The sequence below is a fragment of the Ranitomeya imitator genome, chromosome 4 (assembly GCF_032444005.1).
Source record: "Ranitomeya imitator isolate aRanImi1 chromosome 4, aRanImi1.pri, whole genome shotgun sequence".
In the NCBI taxonomy this organism is placed as follows: Eukaryota; Metazoa; Chordata; class Amphibia; order Anura; family Dendrobatidae; genus Ranitomeya; species Ranitomeya imitator.
In genome coordinates this window covers 634,832,240-634,855,027 of record NC_091285.1, presented here as the reverse complement: position 1 = coordinate 634,855,027, position 22,788 = coordinate 634,832,240, and the positions used below count along the sequence as shown (strand labels likewise).

General features: G+C 43.2%; 1 protein-coding gene across 2 annotated transcripts in view; it reads right to left on the bottom strand.

The window, feature by feature from the left end:
* ADGRL1 (adhesion G protein-coupled receptor L1) overlaps window positions 1–22,788 on the bottom strand; it is a 465,551-nt gene that overhangs the window by 276,285 nt on the left and 166,478 nt on the right. The gene's annotated exons all lie outside the window — the stretch shown is intronic.

Genomic DNA, 22,788 nt, shown 5'->3' with positions numbered 1-22,788 from the left:
GTTGACTGCTTTGCACACTCTTGACATTCTCTTGATGAGCTTCAAGAGGTAGTCACCAGGAATGGTTTTTACTTCACAGGTGTGCCCTGTCAGGTTTAATAAGTGGGATTTCTTGCCTTATAAATGAGGTTGGGACCATCAGTTGTGTTGTGCAGAAGTCTGGTGGATACACAGCTGATAGTCCTACTGAATAGACGGTTAGAATTTGTATTATGGCAAAAAAAAGCAGCTAAGTAAAGAAAAACGAGTGGCCATCATTACTTTAAAAAATTAAGGTCAGTCAGTCCAAAAAATTGGGAAAACTTTTAAAATGTCCCAAGTGCAGTGGCAAAAACTATCAAGCACTTCAAAGAAACTGGCTGACATGAGGACCGCCCCAGGAAAGGAAGACCAAGAGTCACCTCTGCTTCTGAGGATAAGTTTATCTGCGTCACCAGCCACAGAAATCGCAGGTTAACAGCAGCTCAGATTAGAGACCAGGTCAATGCCAGTTGCAGACACATCTCTACAACAACTGTTAAGAGGAGACTTTGTGCAGCAGGCCTTCATGGTAAAATAGCTGCTAGGAAACCACTGCTAAGGACAGGCAACAAGCAGAAGAGACTTGTTTGGGCTAAAGAACACAAGGAATGGACATTAGACCAGTGGAAATTTGTGCTTTGGTCTGATGAGTCCAAATTTGAGTTCCAACCACCGTGTCTTTGTGCTATCCAGAAAAGGTGAACAGATGGACTCTACATGCCTGGTTCCCACCGTGAAGCTTGTTGGAGGAGGTGTGATGGTGTGGGGGAGCTTTGCTGGTGACACTGTTCGGGATTTATTCAAAATTGAAGGCATACTGAACCAGCATGGCTACCACTGCATCTTGCAGCGGCATGCTATTCCATCCGGTTTGCGTTTATTTATTTTTCAACAGGACAATGACCCCAAACACACCTCCAGGCTGTGTAAGGGCTATTTGACCAAGAAGGAGAGTGATGGGGTGCTACGCCAGATGACCTGACCTCCACAGTCACCAGACCTGAACCCAATCAAGATGCTTTTGGGTGAGCTGGACTGCAGCGTGAAGGCAAAAGGGCCAAGTGCTAAGCATCTCTGGGAACTCCTTCAAGATTGTTGGAAGACCATTCCCGGTGACTACCTCTTGAAGCTCATCAAGAGAATGCCAAGAGTGTGCAAAGCAGTCATCAAAGCAAAAGGCGGCTACTTTGAAGAACCTAGAATATAAGACATACTTTCAGTAGTTTCACACTTTTTTGTTAAGTATATAATTCCACATGTGTTAATTCATAGTTTTGATGCATTCAGTGTGAATGTACAATTTTCACAGTCATGAAAATACAGAAAAATCTTTAAATGAGAAGGTGTGTCCAAACTTTGGTCTGTAGTGTATATACGCAGACATATGAGCTGGCCCCCTATCTATATCTATATATATATTTGTGTATTCCATGCATGGCCATTCCGTGTATTTGGTTTGCACTATAAGGTACCCACCCCTGCCCTATTTCTGTACGTGCTATGGGTGGCACGGGGATTGTTCCTATGTGTTATCTATTTACCTGTTATTATCATTAATAAAGTTTTTTCTATTTTTTCATATATTTGGACTTTTGACTGCAGTTCTGTTGATTAGTTTGACTTATGTATAGACCAACTGAAAAGTGAAAATGACATGTCCGTGTAAAGTAAAATGATCGAGTCCTAAACAACTGAAAGTGTAACCATTGTTATAATTTTTATTCCATAAATCAATAGTAAACATGAAAATGAGAAACTTTGTAATATACAGTGGGTACGGAAAGTATTCAGACCTCTTTAATTTTTTCATTCTTTGTTTCATTCTATCCAGTTGGTAAATTCAAAAAAGTTAATTTTTTTCACATTATTGTACACTCTGCACCCCATCTTGACTGAATAAAGCAGAAATGCAGAAATTTTTGCAAATTTAATAAAAAAGAAAATATCACATGGTCATAAGTATTCAGACCCTTTGCTCAGACACTCAAATTTAAGTCACATGCTGTCCATTTCCTTGTGATCCTCCTTGAGATGGTTCTACTCCTTCATTTGAGTCCAGTTGTGGTTAATTAAACTGATAGGACTTGATTTGGAAAGGCGCACACCTGTCTATATAAGACCTCACAGCGCATGTCAGACCAAATGAGAATCATGAGGTCAAAGGAACTGGCCAAGGAGCTCAGAGACATTATTGTGGAAAGGCACAAATCTGACCAAGGTTACAACAGAATTTCTGCAATACTCAAGGTTCCTAAGAGCACAGTGGTCTCCATAATCCTTAAATGGAAGAAGTTTGGGACCAACAGAAGTCTTACTAGACCTGGCTGTCCAGCCAAGCTAAGCAATCATGTGAGAAGAGCCTTGGTGAGAGGAGTAAGGAAGAACCCCGAGATCACTGTGGCTGAGCTCCAGAGATGCAGTAGGGAGATGGGAGAAAGTTCCACAAAGTCAACTATTACTGCAGCCCTCCACCAGTCGGGTCTTTATGGCAGAGTGGCCTGACAGAAGCCTCTCCTCAGTGCAAGACATATGAAAGCCTGCATAGAGTTTGCTAAAAAACACATGAAGGACTCCCAGACTATGATAAATAAGATTATCTGGTCTGATAGTCCTTTTTTGGGATAAGTCTAAGTGGTATGTGTGGCGAAATCCAGGCACTTCTTACCACCTGCCCAATACAATTCCAACAGTGAAACATGGTGGAGGCAGCATCATGCTATTGTGTGCTATCCAAAATCATCAGCCCATATATGGTCCGTACTTATAGTGTACACCTTTTTTGCGTTTACATCTATTTCCTTTTTTCCTCGGGACCGCTGCGTCCCTTCCTGTCTGCCGTTGTGCTGACGTCAGCCCTCTCACTCTATGCTTGCCGCGTCCTACATTCGGCATTCCTTTTCCTCTGACTTGTCCTGCCGGCTTGGGACTGCGCATGCGCAACGCGATCCTATTAGGAATCACGGGGTGCGCACGCGCACTTTACCCATGGGACGCTGTATGTATTCCGGCCACTATGCTGGTTTTCTTGCCGCAGGGCGCGCTGCGCCTCCCTCCTCCTCCCTCCCCCCACCCCCCTTCTCCCTGGGGCATGACGCTCTACACACAGCGGTATGTAATGAAGGTTATTGAACATGCTATTTAAACTTGCAATGCACGCCTTTAGTCACTTCCCCTGACGAAGCTGCTGTGGCAGCGATACGCGTGGGGCTTGCTCTCACCATACCACCTTTTATTTCCTTGGGCTATTTTGCCGGTCCCCCCTTTTTGCCTTATGGGGATTTAACCCCTGCTGGAAGCCCTGTGTCACCCACCCCTGCTGCACCCTGCCAGTTCCATCTGACCATTGACAGGTTGTATCTGCTTGACTTCCCACAATATTATCTTCTTTAGTCTGGGGACTCAGGGCATATATGGGCAGTGTGGATATCGATCCTGGGTGCCTGAGTTTTTAGGCACATCTGTACAGTGGGGGTATATTTGGGTCATGGTGGCTATTTCCAATAGGTACGCCTTGTAGGTGGACTCACCTGGAACATATAGGGTCATGTGTATCTATATGATATTGTTGACATATTAGGGGACCTTTACTTCCTTTGTGGTATGGTGTATGCACTGATTTGGATATCATGTTTTAAATGTTTTTAATATGTTTTTTGAGGTGTTAATAAAGGTGTTTTGATACATTGACATATTGTTATCATTGGTGGTAGTGCATACCATCTGAGTCTATCTTTTCTAGTTTTGACATGTTGTTACATATAGACTAGGTATTGCACCCCTTTATAATTATGTATATGATACTGGTGCGCCCCTTTCTTTCTTCTATTTTCGCTATAGGGGTGTTTTTCAGCTGCAGGGACAGGATGACTGGTTGTCACTGAAGGAAAGATGAATGCGGCCAAGTACAGAGATATCCTGGATGAAAACCTCTTCCAGAGTGCTCTGGACCTCAGAATTGGCCAAAGGTTCACCTTCCAACAAGACAATGACCCTAAGCACACAGCTAAAATAACAAAGGAGTGGCTTCAGAACAACTCTGTGACAATTCGTGACTGGCCCAGCCAGAGCCCTGCCCTAAACCCGACTGAGCATCTCTGGTCTCTAGAGACCTGAAATTGGCTGTCCACCAACGTTCACCGTCCAACCTGACGGAACTGGAGAGGATCTGCAATGAAGAATGGGAGAGGATCCCCAAATCTAGGTGTGAAAAAGTTGTTGCATCATTCCCAAGAAGACTCATGGCTGTACTAGCTCAAAAGGTGCTTCTACTCAATACTGAGCAAAGGGTCTGAATACTTAAGACCATGTCATATTTCAATTTTTCTTTTTTAATAAATTTGTAAAAATTACTACATTTCTGTTTTTTTTTCAGTCAAGATGAGGTGCAGAATGTACATTAATAAGAAAAAAAATGAACTTTTTTGAATTTTCCAAATGGCTGCAATGAAACAAAGAGTGAAAAATTTAAAGGGGTCTGAATACTTTCCGTACCCACTGTATCTCATAAAACAAATGTTCTTCATGCTCCTCCCGGACTGATCTTTCACTCTCAAAATTCTCATTTCAGAGGTAAAATCTCTCTTCACAGAATACAGCTTTTGAAAGATTTTACTCATAAATTGAGAGTGAAAGATCAGTCCAGGGGGAGTATGAATCACACTTATTTGATAAGATATATTACAAGGTTGCTTTTTTTAGTGTATTATTGATTTATGAAATAAAAATTAAAATGACGATTAATCTTTAAGTGTCCATTTGCGAGTGAGAGAATGAATGCGAGCCGAAAATACAAAAGGAAAAGTATACAAGAAACAATGAACAGATGTGGCCAGTAGAGAAAAATGGGGGAGTCTCTTATATGAAGTAACAAGAAGATAAAAAAGCCTAATTCTTATTTATGTTTCAGTGATTAAAATTTGTAGACTTTTGTACAAAAAAAAGTTTGTGTTGTGTTTATTAAGTTTTTTGTTTTTTTCATTATCACTATCAGGTTTATCAGTAGGAAGTAATTTCCGAAAAGCAAAAAAAAGATGCCAGAATCAAAACATCAGATGTACCCCAAAATGACTCTTTATTTTGGGGTACATCTCATGGTCTGATTCTGGCAGTTCTGGCATTTTTTTTTTTTTTTGCAAATTACTTCCTGCAGATAAAGTACACAGGTTAAATAATTTCATATTTTGACAGGTCGATCTTTTGAAGATGTGGCGATAGCAAATGTGTTAACCTGTGGTCCTTCACCTTCCGTTTCAAGATGTGCAACAGATGCGCAATAGGGTTTAGGTCGGAAGACATGCTTGGCCAGTCCAGCACCCCAGTTTCTTTAACAAGGCAGTGTTTTCTGTGTCCTTATCATGTTTGAATAGTACACTGCAAATACGGTAAGTTTCTGGAGGGAGGGGATCATGCTCTGCTTCAGAAAGTCACGGTACATGTTGGCATTCATGGTTCTCTCGATGAACTGTAGCTCCGCACAGCTGGCAGGACTCTTGCAGCCCCAAACCACACTCCCACCACCATGCTTGAACATTTGTCTTTGTACCCCTCGCTTGGTTGCCACCACACACACTTGAAGCCGGGTGCACACGATCCGGAAGTGGCACACTGAACCATGCGGAATCACCGCATCCTATACATTGCATGGGTGAAATATCTCTCCTCAAGAGAAATTGACATTGTGCAGTCTAGAGATGCGCCGCATGTCCGTCTCTGCTGAAATCCCATCCACTATGCTGTAACAGCTGGCCGCTGAGGGTTTGATGTCACATAAGTACGGAGCATCCAAGCGTTTACTGAACGTGTGCACATTCCCTGACACCATCTGAACCACATAAGTTTGTCTTGGTGTCATCAGACCACAGAACATGGTTCCAGTAAGCCATGTCCTTAGTTTGTTTGTTTTCAGCAAACTGTTTGTGGGCTTTCTTGTGCATCATCTTTAGAAGAGGCTTCCTTCTGGCATGACAGCCATGCAGTCCAATTTTGATGAAGTGTGTGACACATGGGCGGACATACCGCCTTTTCAACCTGTGCAAGCGCACAGGGGCCCAGAGCAGGAGGGGGCCCCCCGACGGGCATACAAAGCAATGATGTGAATGACAGCCGGCGGCAGCCTTACTGCCAGCAGGAGAAGCAGGGGGGCCCGCTCTGCTGCACGCATGTGATATGACAGTTAAACGGGCCCCCCTCCTCACCTGATAGCATATACTATGCTGCTGTCCAGCCGGCTATCACTGCTGCAGTGTGCGGTGAGGTGATGGGTAGCAGACGCTGGACCAGGAAGAGAGGAAGGAGGGGGAGGGCCTCTCAGTCACAGTGAGTCACTGAAGCTTGCTCAGGACCTGTGATGAGGTCACAGGAGTGGAGTCAGGAGTCACATGATCAGGGGCCTCCGTGTATTGCAGGACTCTGCTGTGCGATCATGGTGTTAGACGGTAAGCTAATGTGTGGGGTCAGGAGTTGTTTACAGTGTGGATGTAGCAGAGCCATGTGTGTGTGTGTGTATATGAGGTGTACAGAGTGGAGCCGTGTGTGTCTATGAGGTGTACAGAGTGGAGCCGTGTGTGTCTATGAGGTGTACAGAGTGGAGCCGTGTGTGTGTATGAGGTGTACAGAGTGGAGCCGTGTGTGTGTATGAGGTGTACAGAGCGGAGCTGTGTGTGTATGAGGTGTACAGAGCGGAGCCGTGTGTGTGTATGAGGTGTACGGAGTGGAGCCGTGTGTGTATGAGATGTACGGAGCAGAGCCGTTTGTGTGTATGAGGTGTATGTAGCGGAGCCGTGTGTGTGTATGAGGTGTACGGAGCGGAGCCGTGTGTGTATGAGGTGTACGGAATGGAGCCGTGTGTGTGTATGAGGTGTACAGAGCGGAGCCGTGTGTGTATGGGGTGTACAGTGCAGAGCCGTGTGTGTGTATGAGGTTTGGCCATTAAACAGTATGGAGCACTATGTGGCCATCATACAGTATGTAGCATCATGTGTGGCCATTAAACAGTATGTAGCACTATGTGGCCATCATACAGTTTGTAGCATCATGTGTGGCCATTAAACAGTATGTAGCACTATGTGGCCATCATACAGTTTGTAGCATCATGTGTGGCCATTAAACAGTATGTAGCACTATGTGGCCATCATACAGTTTGTAGCATCATGTGTGGCCATTATACAGTATGGAGCACTATGTGGCCATCATACAGTAAGTATGTAGCATCATGTGTGGCCATTATACAGTATAGAGCACTGTGTGGCCATTATACAGTATGGATCATCATGTGTAGCCATTATACAGTATGGAGCATCATGTGTGGCCATTATACAGTATAGAGCATCATGTAGGGCCATTATACAGTATAGAGCATCATGTGTGGCCATTATACAGTATGGAGCATCATGTGTGGCCATTATACAGTACTAGACTGTGGCCCGATTCTAACGCATCGGGTATTCTAGAATATGCATGTCCCCGTAGTATATGGACAATGATGATTCCAGAATTCGCGGCAGACTGTGCCCGTCGCTGATTGGTCGAGGTAACCTTTATGACATCATCGTCGCCATGGTAACCATTATGACATCTACGTCGATACTGTGCCCGTCGCTGAATCAGAAACGTGAGATGTCTACGTCCTTTATGACATCATCGTCGCTGTGCCCGTTGCTGATTGGTCGAGGCCTGGCGGCCTCGACCAATCAGAGGCGCGGGATGTCTACGTCCTTTATGACATCATCGTCGCTGTGCCCGTCGCTGATTGGTCGAGGCCTGGTCAGAGAGCCGGGATTTCCAGGACAGACAGACAGACAGACAGACAGACGGAAAAACCCTTAGACAATTATATATATAGATGGAGCACTGTGTGGCCATTATACAGTATGGAGCATCGTGTCTGGCCATTATACAGTATGGAGCATCATGTGGGGCCATTATACAGTATGGAGCACTGTGTGGCCATATTTTTTTGTTTATAATTATTGTTTATGAAACAGTGTGATCAGCAATGCTAAATGGCTGTGGTTGGCATGTGGATATGGGTGTGACTAGTTGTGAAATGGGTGTGGTCAGAGGCGTGGCTTAAAATTTGCAGCTGCGCGTGCCGCAAACTTTATCCCTCTTTCCCCTCTTCAAAAGTTCAGAGGTATGGTTTAACTGCACCCCTACATGTATATGTTTGAGGAAAACGTGTGTAAAAATAAGTGTGTCTTAAAAATAGGTGTGGTTTTCCTACACACAAACACAGAACCTGTTGTTGCAAATTTGAATCCTACCCCTGCCTATATGTTTACATAACTTTGTTGCGCTATGGAGGGGGGGGGGCGGTTAAGATTTCTTGCACAGGGGCCCTCTGCCATCTGTGTCCGCCCCTGGTGTGACATATGGTCTCAGTGTTGACAGGCGGACCACCCACCCCTGTAACCTCTGTAGCAATGCTGGCAGAACTCATTTGGCTATTTTGAAAAGACAACCTTTGGATATGATGCTGAGCACGTGCACGCAACCTCTTTGATCGACCAAGGTGAGGCCTGTTATGAGTGGAACCTGTCTTGTTAAACTTCTGTATGGTCTTGGCCACCATGCTGAAGCCCCAATTCAGGATGTTGGCGATCTTCTTATAGCCTAGGACAGCGGTGACGAACCTATGGCACGTGTGGGCATGTGTGCCATCTCAGTACTAATGCCATCACCACTCTCCTCAGCTCGCTCGCAATCTACCTCATCACTAGCGCTAGCTACTCTCCTCTGCATAAACGCCCTCCAATCAGGCTGCATGCACTCCCATCAGTCTGTGCGCGTGTTGAGGAGGGTGAGGGTGGCAGTGGTAGTAATGAGGGGGTTGGTGCGTGGGCTGAGGAGAATGGCAGCGGCGCTAGTACTGAGGAGAAGGTGTGCATGCCTACAGGTAGGACTGTTATATATGAAGAGACCAGATCAGCGTTGGAACGGGTAGAGGTGAGTAGTTTTTTTAATATGAGGCCATTATACAGTATGGAGCACTATGTGGGCTCATTATACAGTTTGGAGCACTATATGTGGCCATTATACAGTATGGAGCACTACATATGGCCATTATACAGTATGGAGCACTATGTGAGGCCATTATACAGTATGGACCTCTATGTGGGCTCATTATACAGTATGGAGCACTACATGTGGCCATTATACAGTATGGAGCATCATATGGAGCCATTATACAGTATGCAGCACCATGTGGGGCCATTATACAGTATGGCGCATCTGGTAGGGCTATTATATTATACAGTATGGATCACTATGTGGGGCCATTATACTGTATGGAGCATCATGCGGGGCCATTATACTGTATGGAGCACTATGTGGGACCATTATACAGTATTCAGCACTATTTGGGGACATTATACAGTATGGAGCACTATGTGGGGTCATTATACAGTATGGAACACTACATGTGGCCATTATACAGTATGAAGCACCATATAGGGCGATTATACAGTATGCAGCATCATGTGGGCCCATTTTACAGTATGGAGCATCGTGTGGGGCTATTATATAGAATGGATCACTATGAGGGGTCATTATACTGTATAGAGCATCATGCGAGGCCATTATACTGTATGGAGCACTATGTGGGTCCATTATAATGTAAGGAGGACTATATGGGGCCATTATTCTGTATGGAGCACTATGTGGGGCCACTATACTGTATAGAGAACTATATGGGGCCATTATACAGTATGAAGCACTACATGGGGCAATTATACAGTATGGAGCACTATGTGGGGCCATTATACAGTATGGAGAAATATGTGCGCTCATTATACAATATGGAGCACTACATGTGGCCATTATACAGTATGGAACATCATATGGGACCATTATACAGTATGCAGCATTATGTGGGGCTATTATTCAGTTTTGATCACTATGAGGGGCCATTATACTGTATGAAGCATCATGCAAGGCTGATATACAGTATAGACCACTATGTGGGGCCATTACACAGTATGGAGCACTATGTGTGGAAGTCAATACAGGGCTCTGTGATACTGTATGGAGCACTATGTGGGGCTCATTACACTTTATGCAGGACTATGTGGGGCCATTATACTTTATGAAGGTCTATGTGGAGCTATTGTGCTGTATGGAGGATTTTTTGTGCCCATTATACTGTATGAATAGCTGTGTGGGGATTACAGTTGAAGAATCATACTGTGATGGGGTCACCATTCTTTGTTGGGGGAATTGAGGGAGGTGGGTACAGTAGGGTCATCATACAGTGCATGTGGAAGAATTCACTGTGGGGGTTTCATACAGTGTGTGGGATCACTTTTGTTTGCATCATACTTTATTATTAGTGATGAGCGAGTATACTCATTGCTCGGGTTTTCCAAAGCCCGCTCGGGTGGTCTCCGAGTATTTGTGACTGCTCATAGATTTAGTTTTCCCTGCCGCAGCTGCATGATTTGCGGCTACTAGACAACTTGATTACATGTGGTGATTCCCTAGCAACCAGGCAACCCCCACATTTACTCAGGCTGGCTAGCAGCTGTAAATCATGCAGCTGTGTCAACAGAAACTAAATCTCTGAGCAGTCACAAATACTTGGAGACCACCCGAGCGTGCTCTGGAAAACCCGAGCAACGAGTATACTCGCTCATTACTATTTATTATCTGTTTTATTCAAGATTTGTATCCGTTGTTATTACATATTGAAATTAGGCCATTGGGTCATATGCTTTTTACTGCTCTTCCATAACATATTATATAATTCCACTATAATTCCAAAAGTTTTATCGTTTTATTTAATAAGGAAAAACTTCATTTGTATACTTTTTTTTTTTTTTACAAATATCAAGGTTGACTTTGTCAAAGCTTTTAACTTTGGTCTTATGTGTATCTGACATCCCTGGCTTAAATGGTTATTCTCATCATGGTAAAGGGTTACAATTGCAAAGAGGTTGTAAATGTAAACAACTTTGCAATTTTACATTTAATTAAAAATCCTCTCCATTCTCAAGAACAGACCGCCACTGCATTCGGTGGCTAGATTCTTATGCTTGAAGTGCAGCGCTTACAAGCTCTTTGCTATAGACACTATAGAGCACTAATGTATGAGTTGTTTTTTAATCTAAAACCTAAGTATTAGGCTATGTTCCCACGTTGCAGAAATGCTGCGGAAATGTCCACAGCTTTTCCGCAACTCCCTGCCAAGGGTAAAACGCATGCGGAATTCGCATGCGTTTTCCCGCAAAACACAAGCGTTTTTAGCTTGCAGAATGCTTGCGCTTTTCCAAGCGATATGAAGCATCGCTTGGAAAAGTGATTGACAGGTTGGTCACACTTCTCAAGCATAGTACTTGACAAGTGTGACCAAATTTTTACTATTGATGATGCCTATGCCGCATCAATAGTAAAAAATAGAATGTTTAAAATGATAATAATAAAAAAAATGTATGGTTATTCTTACCTTCCGACGGTCCCCGATCCCCTCAGTGGCGCTCCCGGTATGTTCCGTTCCCAGGGATGGTTTGCGCGAACGATCTTTGTTACATTACGGTCACGTGACCGCGGCGTCATCTCAGGTGATTCGCGCAATGCATCCCCGGGAACGGAAGCTGCCGTGTGCACCACTGAGAGCCGGGAGGACTTTTTATTTTAATTTTTTTTTTTACAGGAAGGGCCTGGAGGAGAGTCTCCTCTCCTGCAGACCCTGGGTACCATCCGCACTTGAAGTGCTCACTTTACGCATGGTGGGCATAGTCACATGCATAACATGAGCGTTTCAATGCTATCCTATGGCGGCGGAAATGGCCGCGATTCCGCAGAAATAATGAACATGCTGCAGATGTAAAGTCCGCAGCATGGGCACAGCAACTGTGGAATCACATAGGAAGCATGAGAATGTGTTTTTTAAGCATATTTTAAGCGTTTCTGCTGCGGCAAAAGTGCGGTGGAAACGCATAAAAAATGCAACGTGGGCACACAGCCTTAAGGTGACGTGTTGGCACTTTGCGATGAATAAGTGGGTTTTGGTTTGCAGTTTGGGCATTTGGTCTCTAAAACGTTCGCCATCACTGGCCTAGGCCATCTTTATGTAGAGCAACAATTCTTTTTTTCAGATCCTCAGAGCATTCTTTGCCATGAGGAGCCATGTTGATCTTCCCGTGACCAGTATGAGAGAATGTGAGAGCGATAACACCTAATTTACCACACCTTCTCCCCATTCACACCTAAGACCTTGTAACACTAATGAGTCACATGACACAAGGGAGGGAAAATGGCTAATTGGGCCAACTTTACCATTTTATTCAAGGTGTACCCTAACTACTTTACAATGTGTGAAAGTGTCAGATCTTCAGTGTTGTCCCATAAAAATATACAATAAAATATTTACAACAATGAGAGAGGTGTATGTGGCGCCCCAGGGTCCTGGTCGTCACAGTGGTATTACTTTCCTCCCGGGGAGAGTGATGCTACGTTTGGAGGCAAGAAAGGATAACTGCATCCAGGTATCACAAACATGCAACACATTCATACTCCAGGCCACCAGGGGGAGCTTCTGCTCCTATTTACTAGGTGACTCCCCATATATATATAACTGGTAGTCTAGAGAGAGTGTCAGTCAGTCCTTCAAGGAAGCTGTTCCTGGCAGGAGCAAATTCCTGTCAGAGGACGGAGGTAAGGGTCCACGGAGCTGTGCATGCCCTAAGAGCTGCAGCTCCCAGAAAGAGACATTTTGAAAGCAGAATTGTATTGCAGTGAGCGTGCAGGAAAGCAAAACACAGGAGAGGATACCAGAAGGGGACCAGCCCCGAACAGGCTGCTTCCTTCTGAGATGCAGAACACCAGTAGCTGGAACACCGAGGTAGTAAGGACATCTATGCCTTACTTCAGAGACTGGCAGGACAGCTAATTGCATGTTACCTGTCCGCACCTACACCCAGGAGGCACGGTGGCACCCCTCAGAGGCTGGGGAATGCTAGAGTCCTGTTGTGAATTCTGTTGTCGGGCTCCCTCCTGTGGTCATGAATGGTACTTCGGCTGGTTCTGTCCATGGACTTTCTCTGGTGGGTGTTTCTGAGTTTCCTTTCACAGGTGACGATGTTAATTCGTTAGCTGCTGCTCTATTTAACTCCACTTAGATCTTTGCTCCACGCCACCTGTCAATGTTTCAGTATTGGTCTAGTTCACTCCTGGATCGTTCTTGTGACCTGTCTTCCCATAAGAAGCTAAGTTCCAGCTTGTATTTCTTTGGTTTGCTATTTTTCTGTCCAGCTTGCTATTTAATTTGTTGTCTTGCTTGCTGGAAGCTCTGGGACGCAGAGGGAGCGCCTCCGCACTGAGAGTCGGTGCGGAGGGTCTTTTTGCGCCCTCTGCGTGGTCTTTTTGTAGGTTTTTGTGCTGACCGCAAAGTACCCTTTCCTATCCTCGGTCTGTTCAGTAAGTCGGGCCTCACTTTGCTTAATCTATTTCATCTCTGTGTTTGTATTTTCATCTTTACTCACAGTCATTATATGTGGGGGGCTGCCTTTTCCTTTGGGGAATTTCTCTGAGGCAAGGTAGGCTTTATTTTTCTATCTTCAGGGCTAGCTAGTTTCTTAGGCTGTGCCGAGTTGCATAGGGAGCGTTAGGCGCAATCCACGGCTATTTCTAGTGTGGTTGATAGGTTAAGGGATTGCGGTCAGCAGAGTTCCCACGTCCCAGAGCTCGTCCTTTATTATCACTAACTATCAGGTCATTCCGTGTGCTCTTAACCACCAGGTCCATTATTGTCTTGACCACCAGGTCATAACAGAGTCGCTGTAAACAGCCTCAAGCCCCCAGTCATACGGGTTTTGTCCTATCCAACTACGGGGGACAGAAAGAGAAACACCACATCTGTGAGGCCCTTATTTTAAGCTTATGCAGTAAGGGACTACACCACTACAGCGCAAGGGAAGGCTATTGATAATTACCTGGACAAGGGGACTCTGGACTTGCCTCCGAACCGGCCAGACTCTGCCTGCCCTGTGATCTGGTGCCATGGACTGAGGATGCTGAAGTCTTCAGTAAAGGTAAAGAGACTGCAACCTTGTGTCCTCGTTCTTCACTGCGCCATTCACCATTCACCATCTACATACTGGGAAGCCCTGGGGACATAATTCACCTGTGGGAAGGTATACCATCTAGCTGCCATAACATCACCCCAGCGGACCCCTTAAAGCAACGTCGGTCACCCTGACCGAATACCACAGGTGGCATCACGAACATAAACTTTATTCCCTTTAAAGACCTTTCCCTTTTACACGGACGTCCCAGGGCCATGGACCGGGTCAGCCACCGTGACATCCCCCTGTGAACCGCAGGACCCGGTACCGAGTAACCCTCTTGCTCTGACGGAGCACTCCATGTACTCACTTTTGTGAGATACTGTATGTGAAAAATCAGTTCACCCGACGAGCGGCCGTTCGGCAGTCTGCTTAGACTGAAAGTTAATCGATATTATAAGCACTAGCAGCAATAACAATAGACAAATTATTATTAATGTCACCGACATCCTGTAAATCACAAACTGCTTCTCTAGTAAGTAAAAGGAGAAATTAAGGGTTTATTTTCTGACATAATCATTAAGATCCAAAAACAGTTCAAAATCATGTTGAGAGGTAGGATAAACCTTTTACAAGGAGATTAGCTTCATGTTTGTTAAAAGGATTCTTGCCAGTAGAAAAAGAAAAACAATGAAGAATCATTATAAATAAATACCCTTAATTAGCATATCGTGATCCCTGAGGAGGCCACCTCCTGTGGCGATACACGTAGGGTCCTCATTCCCACATTGATTCATTTTCTGAGCCCATTCACTCAGTGAATACAGTGTTACAGCTAACTTTTTTGATACTCCATTATTTATACAGTGGGTACGGAAAGTGTTCAGACCCCTTTAAATTTTGCACTCTTTTTTTTCATTGCAGCCATTTGGTAAATTCAAAAAAGTTCATTTTTTTCACATTAATGTACACTCTGCACCCCATCTTGACAGAAAAAAAACAGAATTGTAGTAATTTTTGCAAATTTAACCCCTTTACCCCCAAGGGTGGTATGCATGTTAATGACCGGGCCAATTTTTAAATTTCTAACCACTGTCCCTTTATGAGGTTATAACTCTGGAATGCTTCAACGGATCCCGGTGATTCTGACATATTGTACTTCATGATAGTGGTAAAATTTCTTTGATATTACCTGCGTTTCTTTGTGAAAAAAAAAAACGGAAATTTGGCGAAAATTTTGAAAATTTCGCAATTTTCCAAATTTTAATTTTTATGCCCTTAAATCACAGAGATATGTCACACAAAATACTTAATAAGTAACATTTCCCACATGTCTACTTTACATCAGCACAATTTTGGAACCAAAATTTTTTTTTTTGTTAGGGAGTTGTAAGGGTTAAAAGTTGACCAGAAATTTCTCATTTTTACAACACCATTTTTTTTAGGGACAACATCACATTTGAAGTCATTTTGAGGGGTCTATATGATAGAAAATAAACAAGTGTGACACCATTCTATAAACTGCACCCCTCAATGTGCTTAAAACCACATTCAAGAAGTTTATTAACCCTTCAGGTGTTTCACAGGAATTTTTGGAATGTTTAAAAAAAAATTAACATTTAACTTTTTTCACAAAAAATTTACTTCAGCTCCAATTTGTTTTATTTTACCAAGGGTAACAGGAGAAATTGGACCCCAAAAGTTGTTGTACAATTTGTCCTGAGTACGCTGATACCCCATATGTGGGAGTAAACCACTGCTTGGGCGCATAGCAGAGCTCGGAAGGGAAGGAGCGCCATTTGACTTTTTCAATGCAAAATTGACTGGAATTGAGATGGGACGCCATGTTGCGTTTGGAGAGCCCCTGATGTACCTAAACATTGAAACCCCCCACAAGTGACACCATTTTGGAAACTAGACCCCCTAAGCAACTTATCTAGATGTGTGGTGAGCACTTTGACCCACCAATTGCTTCACAGAAGTTTATAATGCAGAGCCGTAAAAATAAAAAATCATATTTTTTCACAAAAATGATCTTTTTGCCCCAATTTTTTTATTTTCCCAAGGGTAATAGAAGAAATTGGACCCCAAAAATTGTTGTGCAATTTGTCCTGAGTATGCTGATACCCCATATGTGGGGGTAAACCACTGTTTGGGCGCATGGCAGAGCTCGGAAGGGAAGGAGTGCCGTTTGACTTTTCAATGCAAAATTGACTGGAATTGAGATGGGACGCCACGTTGCGTTTGGAGAGCCCCTGATGTGCCTAAACAGTGGAAACTCCCAATTCTAACTGAATCCCTAACCCAAACACACCCCTAAGGCTGGGTTCACATTGCGCTAGTGTGACCCGTATAACAGACTACGTTACACGGCGGCATAACGCAGTGTAGCGCAGTCCGTTAACGCCGCCATTACTTTCAATTGCAGACACATCGCTAGCGCACACCCATTATGGGCATGTGCTAGCGATGTGCCGTCATTGAGTGACGGACCCGAGACGCGGGCTGCAGCGTTTCCGAGTCCGTCACTTTTAGCGCACTGCTAGCACAGATGGAGCTAGCAGATGCTCCATCTGCGCTAGCGCAGTGCCAAAGTCGGCTCTAGCGTTAGTGCAGTCCGTTTAACGGATGTGTTCAATGGACTGCACAACGCAAGTGTGAACTTAGCTTAACCCTAATCCCAACCATAACCCTAACCACACCCCTAACCCTGACAAACCCCTAACCCTAATCTCAACCGTAAATGTAATCCAAACCCTAACCCTAGCCCCAACCGTAACCCTAGCCCCAACCCTAACCCTAGCCCCAACCCTAACCCTAGCCCAAACCCTAGCCCTAAAGCTAATCCTAGCCCTAACCCTAGCCCTAATGGGAAAATGGAAATAAATACATTGTTTTAATTTTTAATTTTTCCCTAACTAAGGGGGTGATGAAGGGGGGTTTGATTTACTATTTATAGCGGGTTTTCTAGCAGATTTTTATGATTGGCAGCCGTCACACACTAAAAGACGCTTTTTATTGCAAAAAATATTTTTTGCGTTACCATATTTTGAGAGTTATAATTTTTTGATATTTTGGTCCACAGAGTCATGTGAGGTCTTGTTTTTTGTGGGATGAGTGGACGTTTTCATTGGTAAAATTTTTGGGCACGTGACATTTTTTAATCTCTTTTTATTCCAATTTTTGTGAGGCAAAATGACCAAAAACCAGCTATTCATGAATTTCTATTTTTTTTTTTTTGGGGGGGGACTATAACTTTTTTATTTTTTCACTGATGATGCTGTATTGTGGCTTATTTTTTGCTTGACAAGATGACGTTTTCAGCGGTACCATGGTTGTTTACATCTGTCTTTTTGATCGTGTGTTATTCCACTTTTTGTCCGGCGGTATGATAACAAAGCGTTGTTTTTTGCCTCGTTTTTTTTTTTTTACGGTGTTCACTGAAGGAGTTAACTAGTGGGACAGTTTTATAGGTCGGTTCGTTACGGACGCAACGATACTAAATACAGTATGTGTACTTTTATTGTTTTTTTTTCATTTAGATAAAGAAATGTATTTATGGGAACAATATATATATTTTTTTATTTAGGATTTTTAAAAAAAATTTTTTTACACATCTAAATATTTTTTTTTTACACTATAACATTGCCTCGGGGGTGGGGGGGGGCATCATGTTATAGTGTAAGATCGCTGATCTGACACTGCAGAGCACTGTGTTAGATCAGCGATCTGACATGCACTGCAAAGAGGCTTCCCGGCGCCTGCTCTGAACAGGCGCTGGTAAGCCACCTCCCTGCAGGACCCAGATGCAGCCCCACGGCCATTTTGGACCTGGGGCCTGCAGGGAGGAGATGCTCGGTGCAACGCGAGCACATCGCGTTGTACCGAGGGTCTCAGGGAAGCACACAGGGAGCCCCCTCCCTGCGCGATGCTTCCCTTTACCCCCGGAACACTGCGATCATGTTTGATTGCAGTGTTTCTGGGGTTATAGTGCCAGGAGCGGTCTGTGACCGCTCCTGGCACATAGTGCCGGATGTCAGCTGCGATAGTCAGACGACACCAGGCCGCGATCGGCCGCGCTCCCCCCGCGAGCGTGGCCGATCGCTATGATGAACTATCCCATCGGTGGGCATGCGGGCCCACCCCACCTCGACAGGATAGTACGTCACATGTCAGAAAGGGGTTAATGATATGTGCTCATATTCCCACCAACCTCTCAGAGGACCACAGCCAGTCTCATTAGTTCAAGCCATTGTTTTGTCAGGATCCATAACTGGTAAAGTCATCAGAAAAGTAAAGAGGCAGAAAGAGCAAAAAATACTCAGAAATTACAAACTTTAATAAAGTTTTGTAAATTTCAGGTTACTTTTCAAGAGGAGGTGCAAGGGGATTTTACCTGACAACAGACACTTTGGCCCAACTGTTCAGACGCTTCCTTGCAAGAAGCTGTAACTGTTTGATGTCTTGGTTTACAATTCTTCAACTTTAGGCATCTTTTAAATGTTTGGTGAGGTTGGCCCTGGTTTCCTCCTAATGCAGGACAATACCAGACATCATGTGCATGGAGTGTGTCAGCAGGTCCTGCAAGATGAAGGCATTGAAGCTATGGACTGGCCAGCCCATTCCCCAGACCTGAATCCAACTGAACACATCTGGGACATCATGTCTTGCACCATCCACCAACTTCACGTTGCACCACAGACTGTTCAGGAGTTGGCGGATGCTTTAGTCCAGGTCTAGCAGGAGATCACTCAGGAGACCATCCGCCGCCTCATCAGGAGCATGCCCGCACATTGTAGGGAGGTCATACAGGCACATGGAGGCCACACACACTACTGAGCATCATCTCCTTGTCTTGAGGCATTTCCATTGAAGATGGATCAGCCTGTAATTGGATTTTCCACTTTGATTTTGAGTGGGATTCCAAATTCAGACCTCCATTGGTTAATAAATTTGATTTCCATTGATGATTTTTGTGTGATTTTGTTGTCAGCACATTCAACTTTGTACAAAACAAAGTATTCATTGAGAATATTTCATTAATTCAGATCTAGGATGTGTTATTTGAGTGTTCCCTTTATTTTTTGAGCAGTGTACATATATATATATATATATATATATATTTATATATATATATATATATATATATATATATACTAATTTCACCTAACTGTGAACACTTAATAACATTGAGAAGAGACAACATTTTGTTAGTGTCAGACCTGTGCAAATAAAATCTAAGAATCTGCCTCATAAACTGTAAGCCATGGGCTTCAGGGAAATAACTGCTGCAGGGGGAGCTTGCATACTGTATATTGAGATCTTGGCCAGGCCAAGATCCCAGTCTACACAGTCTCCACCTCTGACGGCCCACGGCTTCAGAAGCATGGCAATGCACTCTGCTCTACCCCACCACCGACATCGGGCCTGCAGCATCGCACCTCTTCTGCCACCGCCAGCTTCCCGGGAACGGGACTCTGCCTCCTGTGATCCTGCTCCACCACCGCCACATCCCCCATGTAAGCTACATTCGGACTATAAGGCGCACCCCCTACATTCCCCCCAAATTTTGTGTGTCTTATAGTCCAAAAAATATGGTTTCTTTACAAGAAGTAAAGCATGTACCTTGCCATACATTGTTAGAAAGGGCCTTAGGTCTGCTGCATATGGCAGAGAGGCATCCTGGCCACACAGAAAGCCATAGACAAGCTGTGTACCATCATACACTGCTCTTTCGGCTACAATGCTTCTATCCAATGGAAAATGCTCAATATTTTTATTTTATAAAATTTGCATACATAGGTACAGTAAAAGCTTAGTGCACCTCTCTGGGAGACCAATTATGATTTTGTACAAGGTAGAGCTGTGATATGTCAAAAATCAAAAATGTATCTACTAGCTACAAGATAAGTTCTAAGTTTCTAATTGTATGTAGTGCAATCCCTGAGATCCCTGGTGATCACAAGAATGGGGAACCACAGTTTCCTGTGTGATAAGAGCATCGTTCACACATGAGCACTAACACTTTTTTTTGTTATATCTTAACCCTGCTTAACTCTTTCTGCAACTTTATCCTTGACCTGTCTGATGTGTTCCTCTAGACTTCACAAATACTTCCTGGTTTGTGTTGGTTTATCACATAAAATCCCAATAAAATGTATGTAAATTTGTGCCTGCAACTTGAACAAATGTGGAAAAGTGAATACTTTTTTAAAGCACTGTACTCATTCTTCTTGATACATACGGATCAAGAAGGCTGGGCTCAACATAGGCTTGACTTGATAATGAAATGAACATTTAAATCCCAAAATAAGGTTAATTTGTAATAGGAGAGAGCAAAGTTTTGGACGTGCTCCTAGTTTAATGTTTGGTTGCCTTGAAGTTTTTGGAATGTTTTACTTGGATTTGTCACGTACCGTGAAATACAGATAGTCAGCCAAGTGTTATTTCGGTAAGCATGCCAAAGAATGACTTTGTTTGTGGTGATCATCAGATGGACGTTATTTCACCTAAGTGCTGTGCTATCAGCCCATTTCAGAAGGTTTGTGTTCTCTATAATTTAGAGCTCAGTGTGGAATTTAAACATGCTGTTTGGGCAGATGATGCAGTGGCGAATGTTGCTGTGTATTCATCTTCAATTTACAAGTACTGCTAGATACCATTTTAGCGTGTCCTAAATCGCTTCAGATAGGTATGTAGTCCAAATTGCAGGACAACATGTATAAACAGAAGAAAAAAAAACTGCACGAAAATTCATCTAGATTCTTTTATCCCTACAAGTTGATGATACTAGTATTCAATTTCATTTTTCTTTTCTTCCTGTAGTAGTGGTGATAATAACAGCAAAGAGAAAACAAAAAAAAGGTTGTCTACTTTCCGAAGGACAAGTTTCCTAAATCAATATCCTATCTTAAGAAGTCATTGATTTAGGAAAATTTGGTTTGCTAATAGTGTGGAAAATCTTTGAGACGACCAAGTAGAATTGAAAAATAGTCTTCAAAGAAAAAAATAAAATATACGATTAGACCTCGTTCAGACATCAGTGTTTTTCACATACGCAAAGAAAAACAGCTAGCGTCATCAATGTTTTGGATTCTAGTTTCATCAATGTTTGGTCGATGTGTCAGTTTTTACCATCAGAGTGATTTTCAAGTATGGATTAATAAATGATGTTAATCACGGACAGTACATGGGTTGTACACTGACGCCATCTGTGTTCTGTCGGTGATTTTTACAGACCCAAATATTTGTATTGGTACTTTTCATTCAGGATGCCGAAAAAAGGGACATGTCTCCATGATTTTTCCATGAGGCACCGCCTGCAAATAAACCCCAAAAAACACGGCTATTTGAATAGCCACACAAACTTCAGTGGGTAGACTCATATGCCTGGATTTATCATTGTTGTATCTCCACTTTTCTTGAGTAATTTGCTCTTGTTTACTGGCTTTTGTATTTGTGCCTTACTCTCTATACTTTTTGTGCCGGTTTATTATTACCATGTATTTAACAGCCCCCAGCTCGTTCTCGAGCCATGGCGATTTCACAGATGAACGCTCTATAGGAAGATCGATCTTGTGGAAGCCTAGATAGGTCCACCATCATCTTCTCTGCCGTTATCTTGATAGTATCAAGCCATCAGGTATTTTATAAGTTGCTTTTTTTAAGTCTTTATTGTTTTTTTCCTCGACAACTTTACTTTGCCAGATGTTTTACACAAATTAACGAAATGCCATTTATACCAAATGTCACATTTTTTTGCTGCATGTTGCTCCAGTCCATACCTTGATTAAGGTTTCTGAAGGAGTTCTCGACTTGGTGCATTTTTACAACTTTTCAAAGGATTTGAGACTTTTGGTAATGAAAAGTCGCAAAAAAAAAAAAGGCAAAAATAAAGAGCATTTTTGATTTGTCGGCAAATTATTGAACTACATTCACCATTTTGAAGAATTTTGTGCAGGAAAAGTCAGCGAATTCCACAAGACAAAAAAAAAAGAAGAAAAGTGATTCCAATAAATCGCAATAGATGATTAGGGTACATAGACTATGGGTATGGGTACTGAAGGGGGAATTAAAAGAGGTCTTTTCAAAGAAGTGGACGTTTGGAATTATTTTACTGTACGAGATGGAACAAATAGTTATTTTTCCTAAGCGACTAATAAGACGTAACCCTGTGGCTGAGGATAATTGATACATTGAAAAAGGAAATGGAAACGGACCCATAGGGATTTTTGCCTTTCTCCAGGTTAACACAGTAGGGTTAGTGGTAAGGTTGATAGACCTTTTTTTTTCCATATTATCAACTATGTAACGCATCTCCCTCAAAATTAGGATTGGTGTAGAGTTTACTTCAACACTACTCCGACCAGCTCTCCACTTTTCCTTTTTACAGAGAACCGATCAGAGCAGTGTTGAAGTGTTTCCTGACCTCGCAGGCCACATAGAATGACATGGTAGGCCGGTTTGGCCCAGAGGCCTTGAGTTTGACATCTCTGGGTAGACTATGAGGCTCTAGCGGATACATTGAAGGTTGGACTTGAGCTTAGCTGTTCCTAGTCTCTCCTAAGCCTCTGTTGCTATGCTTGCACAGAGCCGCATGAAATGTTCCGTGTGAAATTCATTATTCTTATCACTTATGATGACACCTGTGATAAACGCCCCAGCTTGTGTTATATAATATTATATTTACTCCGTCAACACCTCAATAATCACACTGCAAATATAACAGTAAGCTTTTATAATCACTTTGTGCCGTAGTATTAATTATTCT